General features: G+C 40.1%; 1 pseudogene; it reads left to right on the forward strand.

Moving 5' to 3' along the window:
* The window catches only part of LOC101607704, a 96,604-nt pseudogene extending 68,998 nt beyond the window's left edge, over positions 1-27,606 (forward strand).
* Positions 27,607-27,886: the final 280 nt, after the last annotated feature.

Raw genomic sequence — 27,886 nt, forward strand, 5'->3', positions numbered from 1 at the left:
AAAGAATTCAAAAATCTAAACAATAAAAAGCAAACAACCCACTCACAAAATGGGGCAGAGAACTGGACAGGCAGTTCATAGAGGAAGGAATACAAATGGCATACACAAACTTAAGAAAATGATCATCATCCCTAATCATTAGGGAAATGCAAATTAAAACAACTATGAAATTCCACCTTACCCCAGTAAGGATAGCAAACATTAAAAATCAAATGAGAATAAATGCTGGTGAGGATGTGGAGAAATAGGAACTCTCATACATTGTTGGTGGGAATGTAAGATGGTACAACCTCTTTGGAAAGCAATATAGAGACTCCAAAAAGAGCTGACTATAGAGTTACCAACAAACCCAGTTATTCCCTTACTGGGTATTTACCCTAAGCCCTCCAGGCTTCAGTCTGGAGAGATTTGCTCAACCATGTTTATAGAGGCTCAATTCATAACAGCTAAGAGCTGGAGTCAACCCAGATGTCCATCACTAGACGAATGCATAACTAAGATGTGGTATATCTACATGATGGAATTCTACACAGCAGTAAGAAAAAAAAACCCAACACAATGAAATTTGAAGAAAAATGGTCAAACCTGGAACAGATCATTCTCAGTGAGCTCACCCAATCACAGAAAGATAATCGCCATGTAGTCTCACTCATTTACAACCCCTAGCCTGAATCTACCCAAGATGCTAACATACCCAGCAATCATCTCAAGGACTGGACAGTAGAGTGGGTGTGGAGGGAGGGGAGGGCAAGGGAAGGGGTGGGGAACACACAAATCTGGACCCAAACAGCAATGGTACCATAAAATTCTACATCCTAAAAGACAGACCAAATGGTTGAACCTTCACCAGGCCCTTAGAGGAAACACCTGAATCATAAGGCCCTGGAGAGGGTACAATGAAAATTGACCTTAATCTACTGCTTCTCTCTCTCTCTCTCTCTCTCTCTCCCTCTCTTTCTCTTTCTCCCTCTTCTCTCTACCTCTTTTATATCACTTGTCTTTTTCTTCCTTCTCTTTGTGGGCACTGACCTGTAACTCCCAGTACCAGTAAGTGGCTATCATCCACAATGAGCTTTTTATCAGAGAGACCTACAAGGTTTCCTAAAAGAATGACAGATTTCTGTCAGAGCACTTGATGACCCACCAAAGGTTAGTGGTAAGACCCTACTGCTGAAGGCACCATATGTGGTTGACATGTAACATGGAGTGAAGTGACTGGAAGCTGGAAGAGTCAGTCTCCAGACAGTCAGCACATCTAGTGCCAGAAAGTGCTACATGGGCAACTGGGGGAAAATGACCAATATCTGTCCAAGCAACACATGGTCTAACCTACTTAGCAGCAAATAACCTGTCGTGATGCTCACATGAGTACAATAGTGGCACACAGCCATGGTAGGAAACCAACTGCTCTTGATTTGGCTAACTGATCCACTCAGTGGAACAAAACCCATAGCTGAAGCTGGGAAATAAGTCAGAACCAGATCCAAAAATGAACCCACTCTCCATTATCAAGCTACCACTGATCATGGGCTCCAAGAAGACCTACACCTATTAAATTCTCTTAAAAAAATAATGGTTATACCATTTATCCAGTGCTAACATTATTATCCATTGGAGAATCTGCTTCTCTTTTTCGGATAGATGCAGATCCTAAGGCGAGAACCACCCCACCATACCTCAAAAGGGCCCCAGCTGAAAATAAGAATAATTGACAAAACAAGCAATGATACTCTTTTCTTGGTGAACCTGGTACCATCACAAAGGTGAACGAGATTGACACAGAGAACAATCAACTCCCACCAAATCAGATATCCAGAGACACAGAGGCTCCAAAAACCTCATCACTGAAGCAGACCTAAAATGAACCCAACCTGGCTCAGGGAAATTTGCAGAACTGGGGTCAGAAAGAATGTCAGAGCCAAATGTTGGGTCATGATACACAGAGACGTTTCCTCCTACCCATAACTGAGGGCTAACCCCACAGTGCATGAACCATATACCCCAACAAGAAGCCAGGGGAAGGTGGGAGGTCAGGGAGGAGGCTAACAATGGCACCAACTTGACTATATTCACTGAGTACAAAATTAATTTAAAAAATTATCAAAAGAAAAGAAAAAAGAAAAAGGAAAATCTAAGAAAAATGACTCACAGAATCTGACCCCAAACATAGCTTAGCCATTCTTTTGTATGGTATAGGAGATGACAAAGGAGCTCAATTCAGCATTCAAAATAAGCCTGTTTTGCTGAAATCTGTGTTCTACCCAAAGCCCATCTCATTGTCAGTGTCATAAAAGATGAAAGGTCAGATTTTCTTCTCTAGGGGACAGAAAAGGGAATAGATTACAACATAAATGTTTACCACTTTAAGGAATGAAGCCATCTTGTCCAGTCATGCCTCTTTGTTGGACTATATTAGATCTGCCACCTGGTCTTCTAGTTTAGATATTCTGTTCTCTCCTTCATCGATTCTACTGGTAAGACTTTCCACAGAGTTTATTTGATTTATTGTGTTTTTCAGTGCTTGTATTTCTGCCTGGTTTTCTTCAGTATTTCTATTTCTTTACTCATGTCTTGTAATGACCTCCTTATTTCATTAAGCTGGTTTCCTGTGTTCTCTTTCAGGACTTTGTTTTCTTCTTTAGTTCCTTTTCTTCTTTGATTTCTTTGAGTATAGATAAAATCATTTTTTAAATATACTTGCATGCATTTCATCTAAAACAGTCTTATTAGGGATCATTTCTGATGGATTTATAATTTTGGGTGGGATTGTATTATCTTGATTCTTTGTGTTTCTTGTATTATAATGCAGTGATTTTTGCATTCTGACTTGATTTGAGGCTTGGGTTTTCTAATTATTTTCAGTATTCTTAGATGTGGAAATCCAACTTAAATACCTTCAGGGTAGGAGTTTCAGGTGCCAAGTGTAGCTCTTGTACTCCAATCCAACCACAGAAACAATCCTAGGTGTTAAGTTTGCTTGCTATTCAAGTATTCTAGTGGTCTGGGTGGAACAATTTACTAGAAATTCTAAAATTCAACTGAGCAATATACACATTCAATAAAAACCAGCACAGAGTATGCAACATACAGATAACCTTTTAAAGCCAAAATCCTGAAGGATGTGTTTTACTCTACACCCTTAATTCTGTAAACTGGGAGATTGATATTTCTGTTCTGAAATGGGTTTCAGGTCAGCCTGGGTCTGAATTAGACCCTGACCCAGTAATGAGAGAAGAAAAAGACAAAGGTCCTATGAATCTGGAAGCATCAAAGGCAACAATATTCAACCCCCAAATGCAGCTTAATTGAGAATGGTAATGCCAGCCAAGAATATGTAACCCATAACCTGCCCTGACATGGGAAGAGTGATTAGCACTTCCAGTGCAGGCCTGTGTACTTGCTTTTTTTGTCAGCCTTGTTACCTTTTGGGGCGGCTTCCAGTCTCACCCATGATGAGTGCCCACCTTGATCCCTCTCTTGTGCTGTGGAGCTGGTGTTCTGAGCAGCCATGCTGGATGCCCTGCTGCAGGGGCTGAATGAGACCCTCAGGAGGGTTGTGGTGTTATTGGTTGGGGAAGGGAGAGTGCAGGAAGCCTGGAGTTGTACTGGAACTGCTTAGTTGATCCTGCCAGTATCCCTTTCAGCAGCTCCTCAGCTGGTCTCTGCTGTCTCTCCTTCAGGTTTCTTGACTTTGCAAGGAGGTGGTTGTGATTGGAAAGTCCCCTTGTTTGATCTGTTCCTGCAGCTCTGCTGAGGTAAGAGCAGATCACCTTGGCAGGATTCTGGCTGGTTTCCTCATTTTAGGTGGATCTTGGTCTCTCCTGCTTCTCCACTGTGGCTGATAATAACCTATACACCTTCATGTTTCACAAGAATGTATTTTGCTGTGGTTTTGCTAAACTCCCTCCCTTGGTTGGTCTGGAATGATTCCCATGCTGCCATCTTACCAAGAAGTCTCAAATTAATGTTTTTTGAACATTAGTTCGTTTCTGTTGGAGGAAGCAATGCCTGAGATGAGATGGGGCAACAAATTAACTTATATATTTATTTTTTGCCAAAATGCATTGTTTACAAATGTAAATCCTCTGTTTTTGATCTTTTAACTCCTCATCTCTACATTTTCTTTTCTAGCCTGCTGATTCAGAAATATAGGATATCCTTACAGAAACATTTCATCTTTCAAAACTAGTAAAATAAATGAATAATTCTGTCCTCCAACTTTTATCAAAGAAAAATGAAGGATTATTTCTTTCTACTGCAAAGTCATGTAGTCTTGCCTATGAACAAGATAATTGTAATTACCACAATTTTCCTATCAAATTGAACATATTAATTTAGTTGACCAGCTATATTTCAGTCTAATGCTCTCCCAACTGAGCTATTTCAGCTATGACCAGCTATATTTCAATACCATCTTGTAAGAAGAAATGAGATACTAATATAATTCCAGTCAGTTCTAATATGAAATAGACACTAACAATTAGGATTATTTGGAATCATAGAATTTCCTATTTTTGGTAGTTGATTATGTTTTGCTTGAAAGGTCTGAAATTGCTTTTAATATGTTAGAAATTTTAAAATATATATATGATCTTATTCATTGATTTTTGCATGTCCACTACCAGCAGTTATGTAAACTTTCATTAATATGCATAATTTTAGGTACAAAGAAAAGATATGGATGTTATAATTATATATTACAGAGAAGGAAGTGATGGCCAGAGAAGTTAAGCAAGTGGCCTAAGAGCACACAGTGCTTTGGAGCCCTTGATGAAGCTACAGTCACTAGGCCTTGCTTGTGCCATTGCACAGCTTCTGAGGGCAAGACCCGTAGGATATGAACAGGCTACACTGTAAGACAGCTGTCTGACTCCCAACAGCAACGGTCATGGCTGACCTATATAGCTGAGAGTGGAGATTATTTGACACATTTTTATACCTATGAGACCAAGTAAGGACTTTCCTGTGTCTGAAGCACTGGAGTATGAGGTAACCCAAGACATGCAACCTGCACATGGGAGGACCAGGCCAGCTTCCAGCCCCACGTGGAGTACCTCCGTCCATGTCTGCAGGTATCATTTCTCTGATGTGTAGCCTCTCAGACATATGTCTCTGTGGCTCAGGGTTATTTGTATTCAAGTCCATTTTCATTGCTCTTTAGTTATAACTGGAAGTGATGATTCAAATCATGCTGACATCTCCTGGGAGTCCCAAACCAGGACAGTACAGCAAACTGAGCGAGCATAGGTTGACTGGGATGTTAAAACTTCCAAACCCCCTATCAACTTTAATCAGTTCAAAGCAAGAGGCAGTGAGTAACTTTCCAGTCTAACAGAGATTCCAACCTTGGCTAATGCTTTCAAACAAGAAAAATATTTTTACACAACTATCTAGATCTAATTTGTTAAATCACAGGTTCCTTTCAGCTGTAGATTATAACTATGATTACTGTAAAAAAGAAATGTAAATTTAGTCCTAGTCATATTACCACTATGTTTGACAAAACAATTATTTTAATTTGTAGAAAAAAGAAATAACCTGCTCTGGGCGTAGGATCCTGTAAACGTAGTAATGAGAGAGGGGCATTAAATATGATTATTGTGTGAGATGTGGACATGTGGAGGTGATTTTGAGTTATCCAAAGTGAGTCCTGTCTAAGTCAAATGAGACTCAACAGAGCAGAGAATCACCCAGGGCCACTGGGGCCAGAGGAGAAATGGTTAAGAAAAAAGGTTGCTATGTTATTGTCCTGAAAGAAGGGACCACAAACTAAGATGTGAGTGGCCTTCAGAAGCTGGGAATTGCGAGAGTGTGAATGCTTCTCTAGACTTTCCAGGAAGGGGCACTGCCCAGAAGAGACCTTGGTATAATTCAGTGAGGCCAATGTCTGACTTCTAACCTATAGGGCTATAACATAACTTATTTTAAGCGAAGGAGCTTGTCGTGATTTTAAGACAGAAGTACAGAAAAAAAAAAAAAAAAAAAACATGAGTTATTCTTTCTCTAGCCAGAGCAATCAACAGAGCCAGTTGCTTTAACAAAAGCACAGAAGATGTTATATTAGCATTTACGATAAACAGTAGGCAGCAGCCATTTGTATTTGTGAAGTACCACCTTGCTTTTGAATTTGGCATCCTTCTGCTTTGAGTATGCTTCTTTCTTATTTACAGGATCTGCTATTCATCCTTCAAAGTGAAGACCAAATAGCTCCAAGTATAACCACATAGGCAAAGATGGCCACTAGCCTTGAGCTTTTCTTAAGAGATAGCTGGATAAGACCAAGTTAGTGGTTAAAATAAAATACCAACCAGGGCAAACATTGATCCAACTCCAGCATCTTCAGAGCTTGCTGAATTACATGTTTCTGCCCTGATCTCACATACGAGCCTGTCTACTATGGGGATGAGGGTAGTGAGAGCCTAGAGGGAGCTCTGTGTGGGCAGAGATGCATGATGTTCAACATCATGCCCTTGGTACTCAATGCAAAAAAGGGTGTGTGAGCTGCCCCTTCCATGTCTTGGCAAATAAATAAAAGAAAAAGGCATAAAGTGGTCAACTGAGAGGCAATATAACATTCCCACACTCCCCAAATTCCTATATAAATGAAGAGCAAGCTACCTTTAATTGCATCAGAAGCAAAATTGGTAAGCTGACCATAGTCCACCACCAGCAACCTTCTCTTTGAACCCTGAGCAGGTCTCATGGTCAGCCAGTACGATCAGAAGTCTAGGCTGGGAACAGTGGTAACTAATACTTAGATGGGAGTCTGGAGGCTACAGAATTGACATGGCCTAAAGAGGAATTCGGGCAGTTATGGGTTGGCGTGCTCAACATAAGCACAGCTGTGGCCATGCTTAGAAAAGTCTGAAATCGGAGTAGTCCCAGCTTCAGGCCATGCTTAGAAAAGATTATCCTGTGAGAAGCCTTCCTAACCAGTGACACTGCATCGTGGGTGTGTAAGTCAGGGTTCTCTAGTGGAACAGAACCAACAGAATGAATTGTATTGAAAGAGAATTTATTGGATTAGCTTATGACAGTCTAACAATAGCAGATTGCAGGCCTGAGAGTCAAGGAACCTGGTAGCTGCTCAGTCCACGAGGCTGGGTGCTCAGCATTTCCAATCTGGCACTGAAGGCCTGGAGGTGTCCTGGAGAGATGCTGCTCTTCAGTCCATGCTGGTCTTTGGTCCACATTGGGAAGCAGCATACAGCAAGCAGCACTGGAGGCCAGGTGGGAGGGGAGGAGAAATACTTTCCTTCTCAGAGTTTCCTTAGATAAAGCCTCCCTTCTGAGAGGAGCCACAACTCTGGTGGAAGGGCTCACCCTGGGGGAAGGATTCCTCCTTTAGTTAATCTTTCCTGGAAGCAACCTCAGAGACCCACTTATGAGGAATGTCTGTAGATTCCTAAACAGATCAAGTTGACCCAAACTTAACCATCACAGTGGGTGATAGTTTTGAATGAGACCATAACCAAGGGCTGGAAAGTTGGGTGGGGGTAGATAAATGATGGGTAGGGAAAGGTTAACGTATCTGTCTTGGACCATTGGGACAAGGCTTAGTTTGGGGCTTAAGGCCAAAAAGAACGTGGCAGAGGGCTGTCTCATGAACTGGGTCTGGGACTAGGGACATGCCACATTACTTTTAGGGTCAATGCTCTCCATGTTGAGGGCCATCTACTAATTGTAAATACCACCCTATGGAAATACAATTACTAAAATGTGACCTTCTTTTCCTGGTGGCCCTGGGACTGGGGAAAGCAGGGCTTGGAGCAAAGCCCTCCCTAACCCATGCTATGCTCACCCTGAGTGTCGTCATCGCATGGCCATGCTTCCACGGCAACCTGTGTCATATTGACTATGATTGATTGATATGTCCGAATTCTTCCTAAGGGCAGGGTCAATGCCTGATCCTTATCATTTTCTGGATATCTGCCTCAAAGACAAATGCATAAACTCAGTGAAAGTCTGAGATGAGGTTATTTTTCAGTTCATGAGCACTCTGATCTCTATTGGTAGAAAGAGGCATGGATCATTGCCCTTTACAGACAGGTGTATTTATTCCCAGACTTGTGTTTGATGTGCCTTGAAATGAGTCTTATTAGTTGGCATGAAGTGGTTTACCCTCAAAATGTACAGAGTTGTGAGTTATTTGCAAACCCAATATAGCTCACTGTTATTTTTTTGTTTTTTAATTTGTGTCTCCACTGTTTTGGTGGCAATTTGGTACATGCTATTTCTTGGGTTTTAGAATTTTTAATTTGTAGACATTCAATATTTAGAGTGGTCTGTTCTTTTGTTTCTAGACATTCCCCTGGGATGGTTTAGGGCAGAAATGTATAAAAACAAAAAGTACATTTTGGATGAGAGTTATGAAATACTTCAGGAATCCTCAAACTTGAAGTTTTAGAACATTCTGTATTCCTACAAATAAAGTGAAAAAAAGTGTTTGCCTCTTTGACCCTACTATGGCTGAGAGGATGGATGAGTTACTTGATGAAGTAAAAGGATGACATGCGCCTACCAGATGAGATAAATGTGATGCCTTCATTTTCACAGACTTGTTTTGATTAAGATGAGTCCAGCCTCTAAGAGGAATGAAACATTGTTTGTTACTTATCGTATAAAGTCCTGTGACAAAAATCAGATGTTCTCTTTGAATCTTGGTTACTTCTTCCAGCTATAAAATATGGGTTAGAAAATTCAATTATGGAACTAGATCTGGAATAGAAAACACAATCAAGTTAGAGGGCAGATCTACTCAGCCTCGAGGGATATGCTGGAAGCACTGGTAGTCCACACAGGGTGGTGTCTGTGAAAAGACAGTCAATAGACTGGAACATCAGAGTCGAGTGTCCAGATACAAGTCCATATCAATATGGCCAGATGCTCTCTGACAAAGGAACCAAAGCAATGCTGTGCAAACAAGGGAGTCTTTGCAGCAAATGTGGCTGGAACAAGTGGATACACCATGATGGCATCCAATGGAATGCCCTGCAGACCCTCTCTGCTCTTCTTCTTTCCTCCCTGCTAGTCAACTCCCATCTTCTATTTATCCTTTTAGGATCACCAGTTTTCTCTTTTCCAGAAGGGCGGTAGTGGGAAATGTATATAATATCCCAGTTTTCCAATTTGTTTCTTTCATTTATTATACATTTAAAACATTTTTGTGCATATATTTATTTGCACATAGCTCCAAATTTTGGGGATAAATGTGAAAGAGTGCATGGGCTGGGTTGAATGAAATGATAATATTTATTTTTTAATAAGTCTAGAAGCAATTTCCAAACTGGTTGCACTACTTCATTTTCCTCTGGGTGAAAACTGCTAAGTGATTCCTTAAACCCTGGTGGCTCAGGAAAGCCTGACGTCTTTCTATTGTTTGGCATTTATTAGGTTTAAATATGTAACAATTTAGGATTTTTATTTCACTTAGTGGTAGGAAAAGAAAAACATGTATTTATCCCATTCTTCCAGAAATGAAAGTTCAAAGTTCATTTTGCTATAGATTTTTTTTAAATCAAATTTTATTTTGTCAGTGAGGTGTGTGTGTGTGTGTGTGTGTGTGTGTGTGTGTGTGTGCACTCATGTCCCATGGCATCCATGTGGAGGTTAGAGGACAACCTCAGTGTCTGTGCTGCACCTCTGAGACAGTCTCTTGCTGCCATATCTGCGAGCTTCAGATGGCATCCAGCTTCATGTGGGTGCTAGTCATTAAATTGTGCAAATGCCTTTAAGAGCTGAGCCATCTCCCCAGGCTTTTCTGTAAAGTTTTGCCTTTACTTAGTGTAGGCCTACATGTGGGGTCCGCTGCATGCAGATGTGTGGTGTGAGCAGGTGTCGGAGGGTATTGGCAGTTGAGAGAAAATACATATACGATAGGCCGTGTGGAGGAGTGTGGGTTTGTGGAGGCAGCGGAGTTTGATGTGAAGACTGGTGGCTTAGGCAAATGAAAGCAAGTGAATGCAGGTGGAGGGGCAAAAGTTTCTGCACCTGGTACGTAGACTACCCAGAAAGAGGACAGGGTGTGGGTGTGAGGTACCTTGAATAAGAGTGTGTTTGTGAGAGCATGACAGAATAGGTGGCCTCGAGTGAAAATATGTGTAAGTGGGAGAGTGGATAGATGTGCGTTTTAAAGACATTTCATGACCACATAAATGAGTATTAGAAAAATATTAGTGATACATAGTCCAGTGGCTGAGGGACCACCTAGCATGCATGAGGCCCTATGTTCAACCCTCAGCATCACAAAAGAAAGACATATATAGAGAGGTGGGAATTCAGGTTTTTGCCTGAAAGATGGTGGTGATGAGCATGTCAATGCCTTGTCTCTTGACAGAATGGGATGCACATATATGTCCATGAGCTAGCACATGTGTGGATCGAGGAACTGGGTAACTATGAGTGTGAGGTCATTCAATATGTGTGTGTGTTGGTACTGGCCAACAGTTCCTCTCTCTCTCTCTCTCTCTCTCTCTCTCTCTGTTTGTGTGTGTGTATCAAGGAACTAGGTAGCCGTGAGTGTGAGGTCATTTATTATGTGGGTGTGTAGTGCCGGGCAACAGATCCTGTGTGTTTCAAGGAGTTTTCCTAGACACATTTGGGTGTGCCTGTGTGTGGCAATTAGAGAACCAGAGTATTTATATATGCAAATATTACATATATCATATCATATCATATCATATCAATATGTATGATGTTTAACTCATGGTCATTTGGAATTACTGCTGGTGGGGGATGTTTTTGGCATGCATGCATGTGTGTGTAGAGTATGTGTGGTATGTGTAAAGTGTGGTGTATATAAGTGTGTGTGTGCACAGATGCATGTCTTTTGTGCATGCTGACATGTCTGCAGACGGCACAGTACTACTTTGGGTGCCCTTCTTTATTGTTCAACCCCAGAGTCCCTTGAGATGAGGTCTCTCCCTCAACCTTGAGCTGCCATTTTCTGCCTGAGCTCCATTGGTATTCCATTCTCTTCCCACTTCCCCACTATGGGCTAGGGTTAGAGATGTGCATGGCCACATCCACCCAGCTTTTGACATGGATTCTGGAATACTGAACTCAAGGGGCCTCAGGTCCTCCCAGGCTCTACTGCTTAAATGGCTCTTAATCACTGAGCCATCCCCCAGCCCTGAAGCTGTGTTTTTAACTGTGATAATTGTGCATACCAGGTGCTTGGAGGTCAGAAGAGACCCACTTATCTTACAAGGACAGATATTGAGCTTTGGGGAAAATGCCAAGTCTCAGCTTATATGTGGTCTGTCACTTACTTGATTGCCTTCTCTATTATTGTATGTTTGCTTACAATTTCAAACAGCAAAATTAGTTATATAAAGATAATTTCATGTTGTTTTTGAAACCCTTCTGTTGAAGTAGGCCCAGCATCAATCAGCACTTTATAATTCCAATGAGTACAAGTGTAACAAAACAAAATACAAATCACAGTCTGCTTCTGGTTCTGAACTGCATTTCAGGGTCTGGAAATCTGCTTGAGTAGGATGGTGTGCAAGCTGACTTGGAGAGCAGTGTCACTGAAAGGGATGCTCAAGCAAGTGCTCAAAGGTGGCATTGGTGCGAAAGGAGGAGGGAGAAGGGCAAGATTAAAATAAAAGACTCTTGGGCTAGGGAGATGGCTTCGTGGTTAAGGTGCTTGCCTGCGAAGCCCAAGAACCCATGTTCAACTCTCCAGATCCTACATGAGCCAGACGCACAAATGTGAGGCAAGCACAAGGTTGCACATGCTCACTAGGACGCAGAAGTGTCTGGAGTTGGGTTGCAGTGGCTGAGGCCCTGCCAATTATCTCTCTCTCTCTCGAATAAAAAAAAATAAATAAAAACAAAAATACTAAAATTAAAGACTGTCCAACTTGTGATGCATGAAAAGACATGACCCAATTCATTATTCATGAACTTGAAAGCAAGCTAAAGGAGGCATGCTATCTGCTGGACTTCCCTTCAAGTCCATGAATAATGAATTGGGCCATGATTTTTCATGCATCACAAGATAGTCTTTTATTTTAATCTTTCCAGTGACATCCTTTTGGATAGAAATTCCTAGCAAAGAGTTTATTCACTTTTTTCCTGAAAGGAAGACATTCTATTATGAACTTTTGCACTTTTTCCCAAACCTGCAAAGAATATTAAAAGTTCTTCAAAAGGATTTCAGGGTTGGGTTTTGAAGAAGTTTCCATGTTAAATGGTTTTTCAGTGTGTCATCTGCTAGCAACATCACACAGCTGTTCCTGGGCCCAGGGGAAACATGAGATTCTGTTACGACAGCAAATGAAATGGTCCCAATGCAGATATTTTTCTAGGACACTGAAGGACCTGAAAGGGAACAGAGGTCAGATAGGGATGGAAATGTGTTCTAGGAAGAAAATTGTTCAGAGAAGCATTACTATGGCTCACACTTAAAATATTGTGAGTTCATTGTCTGTTCTTATGGTTGCATACCTGCATACCATCATTGTGTCTTCTTTGGAGAGATAACTATCAAGCTCTCTGGTCACTTTTTTTTAAAATTTTTATTAACATTTTCCATGATTATAAAATATATCCCATGGTAATTCCCTCTCTGGTCACTTTTTTAATATTATATTTTATTTATTTGAAAGAGGCAGGGAGAGTGAGAATGGGCATGTCAGGGTGTCTGCAAATGAATTCCAGATGCATGTGCACCTTGTGCATCTGGCTTAACATTTGTCCTGGGGAATCTAACTTGGGTCCTGTGGCTTTGTGGGCAAATACCTTAACCGTTAAGCCATCTCTCTAGCCCTTCTCTGGGCAGTTTTGATTAGGTTATTTGTTCCTTAGTTACAATTATTATTTTGGTATTGAATTGCAGAAGTTTATTTTTTGCATGTCTGTGTGTCTATTATGTGATTATGTGTGACTACTTGTGTGAGTGTACGTGTGTCTAAGTGAATGTGTATGTTTGTGTGTATTTACAGACTGGGTAAGAATCTTGTGTCTTCCTTGACCATTCTCCATTTTATTTATGGAAGCAGGGTCTCTAACTGGAAGCCAGAGCTTGCTAATCTGGCAGGTTAGCTAGCCAGCTTGCCTCTGGCAGTCCCTTGTGTTACCACAGAGTGTTGGGATCACCCACCATGTGTATGGGTCCGGGTAGTCTGAGTCCGGTCCGCACATTTGTACAGCTAGCACATAGTCCCAGGACTTTTCTTAAAGATTGTGTCATAAATCTTTGTCCTGCTTCTGGCTTACAAATACTTTCTCCCATTTTGTAGGCTGACTTGTCACTCTGGGTTGCTGCATAAGCTTTTTAGTTTGGGGTGGTGTCATTTGTCTGTTTTCACATTTATTTTCTGTACTTTTAGTGTAATATCCATGAAATTACAGTCTCCACTTCTTCTTTATCTAAGCTATACTTAATCCTTAGAGAATCTTGGTTAGATTCACAAATGTTTGGATCATGTCAGAATGCCTGTGTAGTCTGAGAAAGGAAATCTGGTGAGCCAGTCTGGGAGGCCATGTGCTTCTACTGAGGCCACAACCTCCTCCCTGTGGTGTGAGAATGGGTCTGCGTCCCAGTGAACCACACAGGGATCAGGACAGGTAAGACCAGTTGATGCAGAGGGGGCATGTTACCAGGTTACCAGGACAGCCCGCCCACATTCCGTGGCTAAGTTGACACACTTTGGGGACTGTTCACCAGAAACACTAGAGCCACAAGGGCGGAGGCCTGTGACCAGTGACTCTCCTTATTCTAACTACCAGCTTACAAACTATTTGCAACTTGGGAAACTAATATTCATTTTTATTTAGTTATATTGTGACCTATTTAAATGTCAGTTCATTCAAGAAGCCAAGAAACTCTCCAAGGGAAGGGAGTGTAATATTAGTGGGCTTTGAATCCAGAGGGCCTCACAGAAGGATGCAGGCAGAAAATTTGTTCAGTGTGTAATAACTAAATACAATGGACTGCCACATAAAAATAAGTGTTGCAACCCTGCCAACTCGCAGCACTATTTTCAGAAAGCATGTTTGTCCTATAAATAGAAATTGGCTTTTTCTTAAAGAAGAGTTAAACTATTTCTTAAAGAAGAGTTAAACTATTTGTTGACATTGATCTTTGGAAAGACTTCATATCTACCTCCTGACCCATGTTCTTGGTAGTCCAGAACATGCGGGGAATACACAGTTTCCTGAGACATTTGATGAAGGACAGTGTGACTAGACTAAGTTCCCTGAAGGGTTATGGAAGGGGCTCAGGGCCACCAGGCATCCAGGTCTGTGTGGATATTTTGCTGGTCCAAGCTTTCTGCTATTGTTTTCAAGAGTAGCATGGAAACCAGTTTTATTTTGGAAGTTTAGTATTTTTAGTTCTTATTTCAAGTTCAATGGAATGGCAGATTTTCTGGAAAATAATATTCCCAGCCCCATTTTCCTTACTCTTTGTTTCCTCTTTATCATGAAAGAAAAGAAATAAAACCATTGCAGTATTTCAGAATCTGGAAAGAGGGATTTTATTCATTTTAAAGGCTATAAATTCTTTGTAGTTCTATAGGCTTCACATACATACATGTTATTTTGCTTATATTTTTGAAGGATTTGACCCTTTAAAAATTTTAAAAATGTAGCTTGAGTAGTAAGGGCATACCACTTTAACAATGAAATAGGCATGAAACATCTTAAGCCTAATCTCCTCAGTCTCCTTATTTGGGAATAGTAAGTGCTTTGCCCATGAGAATCAGCAAGTCTGGCAGAGCCTGAAGGAAGCCAGGTCTCCACCTGGAAGCTTAAGGTTCCTCTGTGGCAAGCATTTGCTTAATAAGAGTTAGCCACCATGCTCAGCTTAACATATTACTTTAAATTAAATGTTAAACTGTCATTTGATCACTTTGAATAACTTAAATATAGAAAGGTTGTTATGGTGCTGGCTGATCTAGACCCCCAAGGAAAACTTAGGCTGCTGCACCACAGTAAGAATGAATAAGAACATGTCTGGAACCCAGGTGAGCCTTTTGTGAGGCTCTTGGTATTATTATTATTATATTCTGTGAATAAGATTAGTGTGAAACTGCAATTCTATTCAGGGAGGACTATGATTGGTCAAAACTCTTAAAAATGAAGGTCAGAATCACTATACCAGCTCAAGACCCATGAATTGTTAAAGGCTTTACTGAAGGAACAGAGAAGACAGAATGGGTAGTAGAAAAGTTAATTATTATTAATACCAATCCAAATATATTGCAACAATGAAACTTTGATTGTCATGAATATTCTTCCTGATTTTATTGTGTTTTTATTATCTATCATCAACCATCTATATCACCTACCTCTTCATCTGTGAAGCAAATATTTTTGTTTTTTCTTATTTCCATATCATGTAACATATGATGGATTTATTTATTTCAACAATGTTAAGTATTGTTGATTTTATATCATAGTATTTAAATGGTAGGATGAATATCCAGAAAAGTAATAAAAATGCTTAAGGATGCTTTCTTCTCTTACAAGGTTATTCAGTGTTTAATTATGATCTAAGGAGATATGTATGAGTGCTAAGTTGACTAGGATGGATTTTTAATAGTTAATTTTATGGGTCAACATGATGAGCCAAGGAGGAAGCCCAGATATTTTGTTAGGCATTAATTGTTCAGGGTTCTGGGAAGGTGTATCTGGTGATAATACTCATGTTTACATCAGGTGATCCAGTGAAGCCATCCTCACATGATGAGCAAATCTTGTTCTCATTGGATGCATGAAAGGAATAATAGACAGGGAGAGGGGTAATGCTTCCCTCTTCCTCTTTTTGTGCTGAAAAGCATGCTTTCTGCTGCATGTGAACTTTATTATGGGAAATTTCTCAAAAGTTTAAGTGTATGCCCAATATAGAACTCAACCATCTTTCTTAAGGATGGTTCTCCAAGAGGAATGGAAATATGTCCCCACAGAATTATTTACACAAACATCTATAAAAGCTCTGTTCACAATGCTCAATATCTGGAAGCAATCCAAATGTTCATTAAGAAACAAATGGAGCCAGGTGTGTTATAGGCACACACCTGTATCCCCAGAGCTCAGGAACCTGAAATAGGGAGATCATGTTTCAGGTCAACTTGGCCTGCATAGAAAGACCATGTCTCAAAAACTAAAAGGAAAAATAAAAATTAAAAAAGAGGAGGACTAAGGATGAGGAGGAGGAAAAGGAGAAGTGAATGGATAAACAAATTGCAATACCTCTACCAAATCAATGAACAACTCTTAGGATTAAAAAGAAAATATTAATTGGTTCACACAAACTAAATAAATGCCAAATCAACCTTTTAGGTGAAAGAAACTAGACATAAAAGCACACATACTACATAATTTCACATATGTAAAATAGTGTGAGAGACAAACTAATTCGTAGTGATTAAAAACTGAAGATTAAGGGGCTGAACAGATGAATTAGTTGTTAGGGTGCTTGCCTGAAAAGCCTGCTGGCCCAGGTTCAATTCCATCTGGAGTTCATTTGTAGTAGCAATTGGCCCTGGAGTACCTATTCATATTTTCTCTCTCTTTCTTTCTCTCTCTCTCTCTCTCTTAGAAAATAAATGAATAAAACAATTTTTGAAAGCCATGAAGATTAATGGATGTCTGGGGCCCTGGATAAAGTGAGGAAAGAAGAGACAGTAAATAGGAGCAAAAAAAAAATCTTCAGGACACCAAGGATGTATTTGGGACCATGACAAGTGGTCTTTCACAACCCTGCTCATGTCCAATCTCACACAACCATGCAATTTAAAATAATGCGTTAACAAACCTTGAAAACTGTTAGGTCATTTTCACAGCAAGAAAAGATAGTCTGAACGTGACGTAAACATGGAGAATTACATGTCTAGCACAAGCTACCTACAGCTGTAGCTCAAATTACACGTTTGTTTTTGTGTTAGTAGACTGGCTTAGCCACACGGTGGTGAGCATCTGGAAGGGGGACTGGCGGGCCGGGGCAACTGCAGCTTGTGATTGGGTTTGTTACAAAGGAGGGAAGAGGAAAGATACGCAGTTGAATAATAGCTTCTGGCCATAGTTCCTGTGGTGAAAATCTCCATGGCTCTTTCTGGGAAAACCGGAGACCCTTACATGAAAGAATAAGATAACCTTTATGTAATATACAAAAATCAACTCAAAATAGACTAAATACCCAAATGTAAGACCTCAAGTTTTAAATCTCTTAAAAGAAAACATGATAGAAAACTACGTAACTGGACTTTGCAGTGGTGTCTTTGGATTTTTTTCTTCTGGATGACAACAAAGGAACAGGCAGAGAAAGAAAACATATGCTAGAAACTAAAACCTTCAAATACCGAAGGACATACCTAACAGTGAAAAAGTAATCCAGAGAACTGGTGGAAATACTTGTAAATAGTGGAACTGACATAGGATTGATATCCAGAATAAATACATAGCTCCTAAAATTCAACAAGAACAGCAATAGCAAAAAGCACTATGCTTTTTAAATATTCAAAGAACTTAAATTCTTAATTCTTTTTAGATATATTTTTGTTTATTTTTATTTATTTATTTGAGAGCAACAGACAGAGACAGAGAGAGAGAGAGAATATGAATAGGTACTCCAGGGCCAATTGCTACTACAAATGGCATTTACGGGAATATTAACTTGGACTAAAGGGAAGGCAATTCTGGTCCATACTACTGCTGTGGAAACATTAGGCTAAGTGAAATCAACCAGCAACAAAGTGTATAAATTGCATGATTCCACTTACATGGAGATCTACAGTGGTCAAATATACAGAGGGAAAAAGTAGTATGGTGGTTACTATGGGGTGCAGGTAGGGAGGATCTAGGAGTACTGACTTTCAGCTTGTCTGTGTGTGTGTGTGTGTGTGTGTGTATGTGTGCACACACATGTTGACACAGGTCTCACTCTAACCCAAACTGAACTTAGAATTCATTCTGTAGCTCCAGCTGACCTCTACCTCATGGCGATTCTTTTACCTCAGCCTTCAGAGTGCTGAGTGCTGGAATTAAAGGTGTGTGCCAAACAGCCAGCTGGAGTTTCAGTTTGGAAAGATGAAAGTCTTGTATGATAGATGGGGTGATGGATACACAACATTATGTAAGTGCTTAACACACCATATATTTAAATGTGATTTAAATGGTACATGTTATTGTATGTATTGTAATTTAATCACAAAAGTAATTTGAAATAAAGAATTTACAGCGCATGAAAATGGTTAGTTAAAACATGAATTGACATCTGTAGTCCTATAAAGGCAGTTTCAACAGGGGAATACCGCTTCCTGGAGAACCTCTAAATTTTTCCATTTCTGTAGAGAAGTAAGGCAGAGAATCTTAATATTTACTCCAGACTGTCTCCTCTCTTGTTAGGTTTCTTCTGTACCACAGGCAGAGGAGAAGGTAAAAAAGATGATTTAGATTTACTCCCACAACTTATCCTGAAGTGTGGTTCAGAAAGCCATACTCCATGGCAATATGGTGTTACCCATGAAAGGAAGGTTCACCTTGGTAACTAGAGCTTCATGTGGTCCTAACGGTTCACACAAACAAAGCCAACATGTTCTGGCTTGTAACTCAGGACATAAGTATATAGGATGCTTCTACCAGTGGGGAAATGAGTCAGTATCAAGCACAACAGGGGCAATGCAGTCATTCAACTGTAGAGGGTCACATTTTCATCTGGAAATGGGAAAAATGATAGCTTCTGAGGCATGAAAATGGTGCTTATCTTACTGGAAAAATAGGGATTATGCGGCTGCCATGATTCTGGGTAGGTTGTGACATGTCTGTGGCAATGTGGCTGTAGAATGTGAAGTGGATTTTTGTGTTCTGAAGTCAGTTAGAAAGTTGATGAGGTAACGCTCTGCCACTGGAAACTCCTGCTTGAAGTCCTAGATGTCTTGGAAGATGTCCAGCAATCCAAGGACGCTGGTGTCTGAGAAACTAAACTCCAACAGTGCAGGAGCTCTCAGACACAATCCTGGATTCTAACTCCTCCCAGCCCAGGTACCTCACAGGATGAATGCAGGAGTCCACAAATGGCTTCAGTTCCCATCCATGATCCGCCTCCCCTAGTTTTGAGTCTTTTAATTATCCATCACAGAGTATGGAAAAGGCATCTTGCTTGCAAGATTTGCATTCCTAGCCCACAAATATGAATCCACGAGTATGGTCAAATAATTGGATAATACAACTAGTCTTGGGATTGCCTGTTATGCAGTATTACTAGAGTAGGTTCAGAGAAAAGTCAGAAGTCATCTTGAAGCAAAGACATTTGTTTCCTCATGAATACCCTTAACCACACTACCTCCTTTTCATGAAGACCCTATTAATATCTCAGAAAACAATTAGGCTCTAAAATTCCTTTTAGAAGTGCTACATGAGTCTGTAGGAAAGTGGTTTTTGAACTGTCAGTAGACTAGAGTTTTGCGTGAATTTTTTCTACAGGTCAGCAGCTGAATGCTTTATGTATTTAAACCAACTCAATGCAGTTAAAACTTTTGAGCTGGGAACCCGGTATAGGTATAACTAATAAATATTACTGAAGAATTATTTGCCTTTCATTTTGACATTTACATTTTCCTCTGTTTAAGGAGGATGGTCTGCAGTAGAATTAGGACTTGAAAATACCAAGGCTTGATTCCTCCAGCTATGAAGGTGGTGTCAGTATAATTTCTGACTTATAAAATTTTACATATTGAATACAATATGGAGCCAAGAACTTGATCACAGTACCTAGTGCATGATAGTCAACGAACATGTTACCACTTGATTTTAGAATATAAAAACCACTTACAGTGATGATAGTGTCATACACATTTACTTGTTGGAACAATAGCATAGGATGGATCACTAAAACCATTATTTCTCCATTAGTCTTTCACTACAGAAATTAGAGAGAATAGAAAACAAAAATAAGAATTAAAAATGAGGCTTAGAAAAGAATGAAGTTAAAAAAAGAAAAGAATGAAGTTATTGCATCAGAATAAAACAATCTTAGCTCAACTTTAGCATTCAGATGGAACTATGGAGTATAGTGAAATTAGCAGCATCAATGACATCAAACGTGGAGCGTGAAATGCATGGTCATATTTTAAAGTTGTGTCTGTAACTACTTTCTACATAAAAATAAAGATTCCTATGGGAACGTAGCTGCAGTTCAATAGCTTCAGTATAAACCAAGGCAGGATGTTGTTGCCATGTCAGCAGGCCTGGGGGAATTGGCTTGAATGCAGTTTCCTTATAACATATAGCATGAGAAACCCAACATTTTTGGCCATTATTCACTAAGATTCAATTCCATGTTGTTAAGAGTCATAAAGATCGTTGTAACTATGAGCAAGTAGTGTCAAATTTGGGGCTGCATCTGTTTTTAATTTCTTTAAGTTGACCAATAGTTTGGAGGGACCCAAGTGGTCCCAGTAGAGCCTCAGATATTTCCCACCATCTCTTCTGATACCCACAAGGTAGGGCCTAACCATACAAACGCCTTCTCCTCCAGGTAAGGTGAGCTTATTTGGCAAACAAAGATGCAAAATTATCAGTTAAATCTGAAATTTATATAAAAAATTCTTAATCCAAGTATATTCCATGCACAATTTGGAAATAGTTATACCAGTTTTTTCATTCTTGACCTGAACTATAAGTATCACTAGGTGCCCTGTGTTTCATGTTGAAATCTACTTTAAAGTGAGATGGGACAAAGACTAGCCCAAGCCCAGCTTAAAAACTCTAACTGGGTGTCACAGTTCATATGAGTCTCCATCCAGAAGAAGACTGACAATGTTTATGCCATCTTAGGACTCCTTGCTATGAATAGGATGTTTCATGTACTTAAATGGAGGGATTTTTTTTTTCTGTCTGCTTTGGCATGTATAGATGTATGATATATGTATATACTTATGTCTGTCTCTCCAAGTTCAAGCTGAACCGACTTGCCTTCTCCTTGGAGATGTTGTGAAGATTAACTTAATCCTTAGCAAAAGGCTCAATAAATGAAAAGATCTCTGAATGAACTCAGTGACCCTTTGGCAGGATCCTGGTTTCTCTTCAGTCAGACTGTAGGGACCAAACAAGACCACTGCCCTGTGGTTTCCCACAGACCTGAGTACTCCATGCCTCCTGTGGGATGGTAAGCCAGTAGTCCTGAGAGTCTTTCCAGATTATTCCAATAATTTTGATTACATATTTTCATCTGTGACCCTATCTATAGCTCTATAAATAACTCTAATATACAACAATAGTGGAGAACACAGCAGCTAGAACACGTTTACCACTGTTGTACAAGGAGATGAGAATGGTGCCTCACTGATAACTGCCCTGCACAAACTCCCACTTGGACTCATCCTCCAGCAAAGAGTGCTCCATTTTTCATCTGCCATTGTAACAAGTGAATATGAATAGGCAAGACTATTTTTACCTGACAAATCTCTTTGAACAAGATTTAGAATTTGTTTCCTGATAGACCTTTAAGATATTCCAGAAAACACTGGTCCTGAAAAGGTATGAATCATAACATTTTCTGTACTTAGGTTTGACCTCTTGGTGCTCAGTCTTGGCTAATGAATCATGGACTAAAACATCCTTGTGGTGGGACCATTAAGACACAGGACATAGTGTGATGTGGTTAGGTCATTCAAGTATTGCTCTCAGAAAGGATTATGGTGGTTTTCACGAGAGGGTTACTATAGAACGGCCCACACTGCTTCCTGGCTATTTGGTCTTTCCTTTCCATGCCCATCACCATCATAATGATGCCATCTCACCCCATCATGAATTTCTCACAAAAGCAGACCCGAGTGCCATGTCTTTGAACTTCCAGAATTGTGAGCTACATTTTTCAGTGATGTTGAGTTCTATTCATCTGAAGTCTTTCTCTTCTGCAGCAGTGGTCTGAATAAAATCTGTCTTTCAACCTTGAATAAGAAAAAAAAGAATTGTGAGATAAATAAACCTCTTTTCTTGATAAAGTTACCACCTCAAGTATTTTATTACAATAACAGAAAACAGTCTAAGCACTTTCCACAGTAAGGAACTTAGTCACACACACAGGAACTCCTAGCCTGTCTTTTTTGCCTAAGCTTTGTTTAGGGGGAACAGCATTTTATAGAGGTGGTTAGATATCAATACCTTGTGGTTCACAATGGATATTCCATTTGGACATCTTTATGGTTAACATAACCATGTTTTAAAGATTTAAATCTAAGTAAGAAGTTTCCAAAGAAACAGTGTTTGTTAGACAAACACAAAACCAGACTACATTGTGGCTTACCAAACAAATGAATTTAAAAATGAAAATCTCATTAAAAATAAATTACATTTGATTGTTTTTAAAATAATCTAACAACTATGCATTTGAATCATCAATGTTAAATAATTTGTTTATGACTCTAATAGGTGCTAATGGTCTCTAGTGCCTTGGGAAACGCATTTGAGGTAGGGAGAGAAAGGACTCCTTACTGGAACAGGGATGAGGAAGACAGCCTGAAGGGGGGGTTGCTGCCAATGTTGCCCAAGGTCATGGTCTGCTGTATGCCAGGCCAATGCAGAAATGAATGTTCTGTGGTACTTTAAGATGCTCAAGCAAATACAATCAGTCTGTTGTTGTGGAACACTGAGGGTCATGATCCTAGTTTCCATTGCAAAGAGACAAAAACTACAAGCTATTTCCTCAGACTTATAGAGTGGGCGCTGCTCATACACCTGCTGTCTCTATCCTTTCTGGGAAAGGTAACACTAGTGAGGGATAGCATATCTCTCCTGTAACTATGCCACTTGAGACAATTGAGAAAAAGCAAATAGGAAAGAGATTTCCTAAAAGTTGACTTAAATTTTAAAACATGTAGCCACTTATTTTTGCCAGCAATGTAAAGCTTGATTATTCATGATGAACACATCCTTAACAGCCTAGAAAAGGTGAGGCATCTCCACGACCAGCTCTGCTAAGCTGCCTGCATGCACTATGGATCTCCACCACATTTGCTTCCCTGAAGTTCTCTCGCCTTAGAGACTCAAGGCCCTGTTTCTTTGTCCTGTTATGTCTCTGAAACTGTGCTGTTCTTTGTTGAAGGTTCTATATTCTAGACTACCAAAATCTCTCATCATTTCTCTTTTCTTGAGTAGGGGCAAGAGAGAAAGAGAGAGAGAGAGAGAGAGAGGGAGAGAGAGAAGATGTTTGGATATTTTCTATCTTTCCCTGGATCTGGGAATTAGTCACTTCCATGTTAATAGACTTCCCACCAAATCAGAAAGAATCCTCTTCATTGCAACTTTGTAATGAAGTACGTATGGTGCAGTCATCTTTTCATATGCATATGCAACTTCAGGGTAGCTCCTCTGGTTTGAAGTTTCTACTAAGATCTTTGCCCAGTTTTAAATGTGCTTCCTTGTTATATTTTTGGTATTTTAAAAAATTCTGCTTACATTTTGGATGCAATCTTTTATCAGATAAATTTTGCAAAATTTTTTCCTGTGTCTTGGTTCTTGAGTATTTTGACCTTATTTATTTGTAGAACTGTAAGTTTCTTTTACTTTTTCCTTCTTGTAGTCCCTACTCCACCTCATCATCTTTCTTTTCCTCCTCTTCTTTCTTATTCTTTTTTTTTTTTTTTTGATACAGGGTCCTATTATGTACCCCAGGATATCTGGACTTGAGGTCTTCTTGCCTTCAGCCTCCCAAGTGCTGGGATTACAGACAAGTGCTACCATGTCTGGTTTATGATTCTGATTTTAATGAGGTCCTATTTAGCACTTTTTTGGTTTTGTTTTTCTGGAGTAGGGTCTCACTCTAGCCCAGGATGACCTGTAATTCACACTGTTGTCCTAGGCTGGCCTTGAACTCACACTGATCCTCCTACATCAGCCTCCCAAGTGCTGGGATTAAAGGGGTGCACCACCACGCCTGGCCCATGACCTTAAGAACTTTAAGATATGACCATACAGCAATGTGATCATGTTCCCATCCTTTATTCTTTGTTTTTCTTTTTTTGGTCCCTTCTCCCCTGTCCACATTCCCTGGGGACTCTAAAATGAGTTTCTTGTAGGCAACAAATGAGTAATTTTCCTTCATGGTCTCTGGCAATCATTTCCCAGCTATGTTATTTCAATCATTGATACTCAAAGTGACTTTTGAAGAAGCTGGATTAATATCTTTATAGCACATCTCTTTCCTAGCTCACTTGTCAGTTTTTCCAAGTCATCAACTTTGTTCATGAGAGTCTGCAAGCTTTGAGCACAGTTAGTTTGCATTCCCCACCTAATAACCAAATGCTTGCCTTGTCTCTTTAACCTGGGTTCATCCTTATCTTTCAGTTTGTCTTGTAATTTTCTGCTGAAACACACAGGAGACACACGGAGTGACATGAACCAAGGGGAGACAGCTCTGGGTGTGAGGCTATGGGGACCTGTTAGTGCTGGGATGCACTTAATAGTTATTGCCAGCAGCTCCCGGGTGGTTCCTCTGACAGTCGGTTGTTTGTGCTTGTCTTTAACTGGCTCTGTTTTCTTGGGTTTCTCTTCTCTCAGAATGTGTCTTTCAGCTGGGATGCCACTATTGGACCTGAGCCCAGGTGGTGGGGTAATTTGTAGGGTGGGGGAAGCCTGCTGCAGCTTTAAAATTAAGTCCCTGCGCTTCTGTGGATGTGGGCCTTGGATTTAATCCAGCTTCCCTCCTGGCTAGATGGAACAGGCTGGAGTTAGATAAAGACCTGCCTCCCTCACAGAACAGGCGTTGGTAATACTGTTTCCCCCTAGCATGAGTTACTTTGTTACTAGGAGTATTGTAGGTATATTTTGGCACAGTTATTGCCTACTTCCCTGCCAAAGTTCTAAGGGAAATCTAGCCTCTTCACTATGAAAGCTTGCTGGGCTCCTGGACATAAAATCCACAGGGAAGGAGTAAAATTTAGTGTTGGAGCACTTAGTAGTGCTGTGGTTGAATGTGAAACAGAGCCTCCAGGTTCAGGTGTTGACTGGTGGGCTGGTCGCCCCTCTGGTAGGGATGTTTGGGAAGATTGTGGGTTCTGTGGAGCCCTGCTGGAGGAACTAGTTCTAGTCCTTTAGTATTTCCTCCACTGAAAATTCCCTATTCAGTTCTCTGACCCATTTTTATTTTCTTTTTTCAAAATTATTTATTTTTTTATTAACAACTTCCATGTAAACAATATCCCATGGTAATGCCCTTTCTCCCCCACTTTCCCCTTTGAAACTCCATTCTCCATCATATCCCCTCCCCATCTCAATCAGTTTCTCTTTTATTTTGATGTCATGATCATTTCCTCCTATTATGATGTCTGACCTATTTTTTGAGTGGACATTTGATTCTTTTATTGTTTGGTTTTTTTGAGTCCTTGTAGATACCCATATCCCTGATTAACTTGGATGCAAAAACCTGAACAAAATCTTCACAAACAAAATTCAGCTACACATCCAAAGCATTATCCATCTTGATCAAGCACACTTCATCCTAGGGATGAAGGAATGGTTCTACATCCAGAGATCAACTAATGTCATACACTACATAAACTTCAATACAATAACCACATGATAGTCAATAGACTAGAGCAGGCTTTTGACAAAATATGCATCACTTCATGATCAAAATACTGGAGAAACTAGGCATGTAATGTTTATATTGCAACATAATACATGCCATATGCAAAGCACATAAAGCCCAAATCATACTTAGTGGGAAAAGATTCAAGGAGTTCCCATTAAGATCTGCAACATAGTACTGGAAATCTTAGCCTAAGCAATAAGGCAGGGAAAAGATATAAATTGTATACAAATTAGAATGCAAGAAGTCAGACTATCCCTATTTATAGATGACATGTTCCTATACATAAGTGACCCAGAAGACTCCACCCATAACTTCTAAAGGTGATAAAGTCCTTCAGAAAAGTGACAGGATACAAAATCAATGCACAAAAATCAGTAGCCTTCCTATGTGCAAAAGACAATTATACAAAGAAAGAAATATTGAAGGCCTCCATGTTTTCAATAGACACACACACACACACACACACACACACACACACACACACACACAAATAAAATACCTTGGAATAACACTAACAAAGGATTTGAAAAGCTTATATATTGAAAACATAAAATTGCTCAAGAGACTTCCAGTAAGATGGAGGCATAGCAGCCGGGCCAAACCAGCCTAGGGAAGGATTTAAGAAAAACCCCAGCAAAATACACTCTTCTTCTGAAAAGTGAAGGAGTATAGGTTATTTTTAGACACAGTGGAGAAGCTAGAGAGACCAAGATTCACCAGAAAGTAGCAAAATGGCCCGATCCATGCACCTGCCCAGCACTGCCCCACCAAGACACAAGAAAATCTTAACAAATACAGGAAAACTGAAATAATTCCTTGCACTATATCTGATCACAATGGGATCAAACCACAAATCAATAGCAAGAAAAGATACAGAGCATACACGAAATCATGGAAACTAAACAATACACTACCTAAACGATGAATGGGTAAATGAAGAAATTAAGAAGGACATCAAAATTCATAGAGTCAGGCGGCCCTGGTCAGCATGGCGGCCTTCAGAACCCGTGTGCTGCTGTGGAGGCTGCTGTCGGGCTGTCTGCGCTCACAGCGGCTCCTATACGAGCCGGATTGCAGCCCCAGCAGGCGCTCTGCTGCAGAGGCTGCCCGGGCCCTTCGAGGCGAGGCTCCCATGCCCCCGGCTTGGCTCTGAGGTGGAGTCTAGTAGTGCAGAGATGAAGAACTCGACATTTATGGATGAAGAAGTCCAAAGCATCCTCATCAAGATAACAGGCCTGGACTTGCAGAAGACTTTTAAGCCAGCTATACAGAAACTGAAGCCACCAACCTACAAGCTGATGAACCAGGCACAGCTGGAAGAGGCCACCAGACAGGCCGTTGAGGCCGCTAAAGTACGATTAAAAATGCCACCGGTTCTGGAAGAGCGAACACCCATAGATGATGTGCTAGCTGAAGATAAGATTTTGGAAGGATCAGAAATGAATAATTATGTTTTTACTGATATATCATATCATGCCCCACACCAGAAACGCTTTATTGTTGTCAGAGAACCAAATGGCACACTTCGTAAAGCCTCTTGAGAAGAACGTGATCAGATGATACAAATATATTTTCCAAAGAAAGGTTGTAGAGTTTTGACACCAGTAATTTTCAAGGAAGAAAACCTTAAGACCATGCATAGCAAGGATTGACATGTTGACGTCCTCAATCTTTGTGTTGCCCAGTTTGAGCCAGATTCTGCTGATTATATCAAGCTTCATCACCAGACCTATGAAGATATAGACAGATATGGGAAGTACGACCTCTTACGCTCAACAAGACACTTTGGTGGAATGGCTTGGTATTTTGTAAATAAGAAGATTGATGGCTTGCTTGTTGACCAGATTCAGAGAGATTTGATCAATGATGCTACCAGCTTGGTCCAGCTGTATCACATGCTCCATCCCGACAGCCAGTCAGCTCAGGAGGCCAAAGAGCAGGCTGCTGAGGGAGCAAATTTGATTAAGGTCTTTGCAAAAACTGAAGCCCAGAAAGGAGTATATATAGAACTAACACTGCAGACGTACCAAGACTCATTCATTAGACATTCTTCAGCTTCCTGAAATCATTAAAAACATTTCATTTTATTAAATGCTAAAAAAAAATTCATAGAGTCAGATGATAATGAGAACACAACATAACAAAACCTTTGGGACACAAGAAGGCAGCCTAAGAGGGAAATTTATAGCTTAAAGTGCCTATATTAAGAAATTAGAAAGGTCACAAGTAAACAACTTAATGCTTCACCTTAAAGCCTTGGAAAAAGAAGAACAAGGCAAACCAAAAATCAGTAGACAGGAAGAAATAATGAAGATCAGAGAAGAAATTAATGAAATAGAAACA

This window comes from Jaculus jaculus, chromosome 16 (genome assembly GCF_020740685.1).
Source record: "Jaculus jaculus isolate mJacJac1 chromosome 16, mJacJac1.mat.Y.cur, whole genome shotgun sequence".
NCBI lineage: Eukaryota > Metazoa > Chordata > Mammalia > Rodentia > Dipodidae > Jaculus > Jaculus jaculus.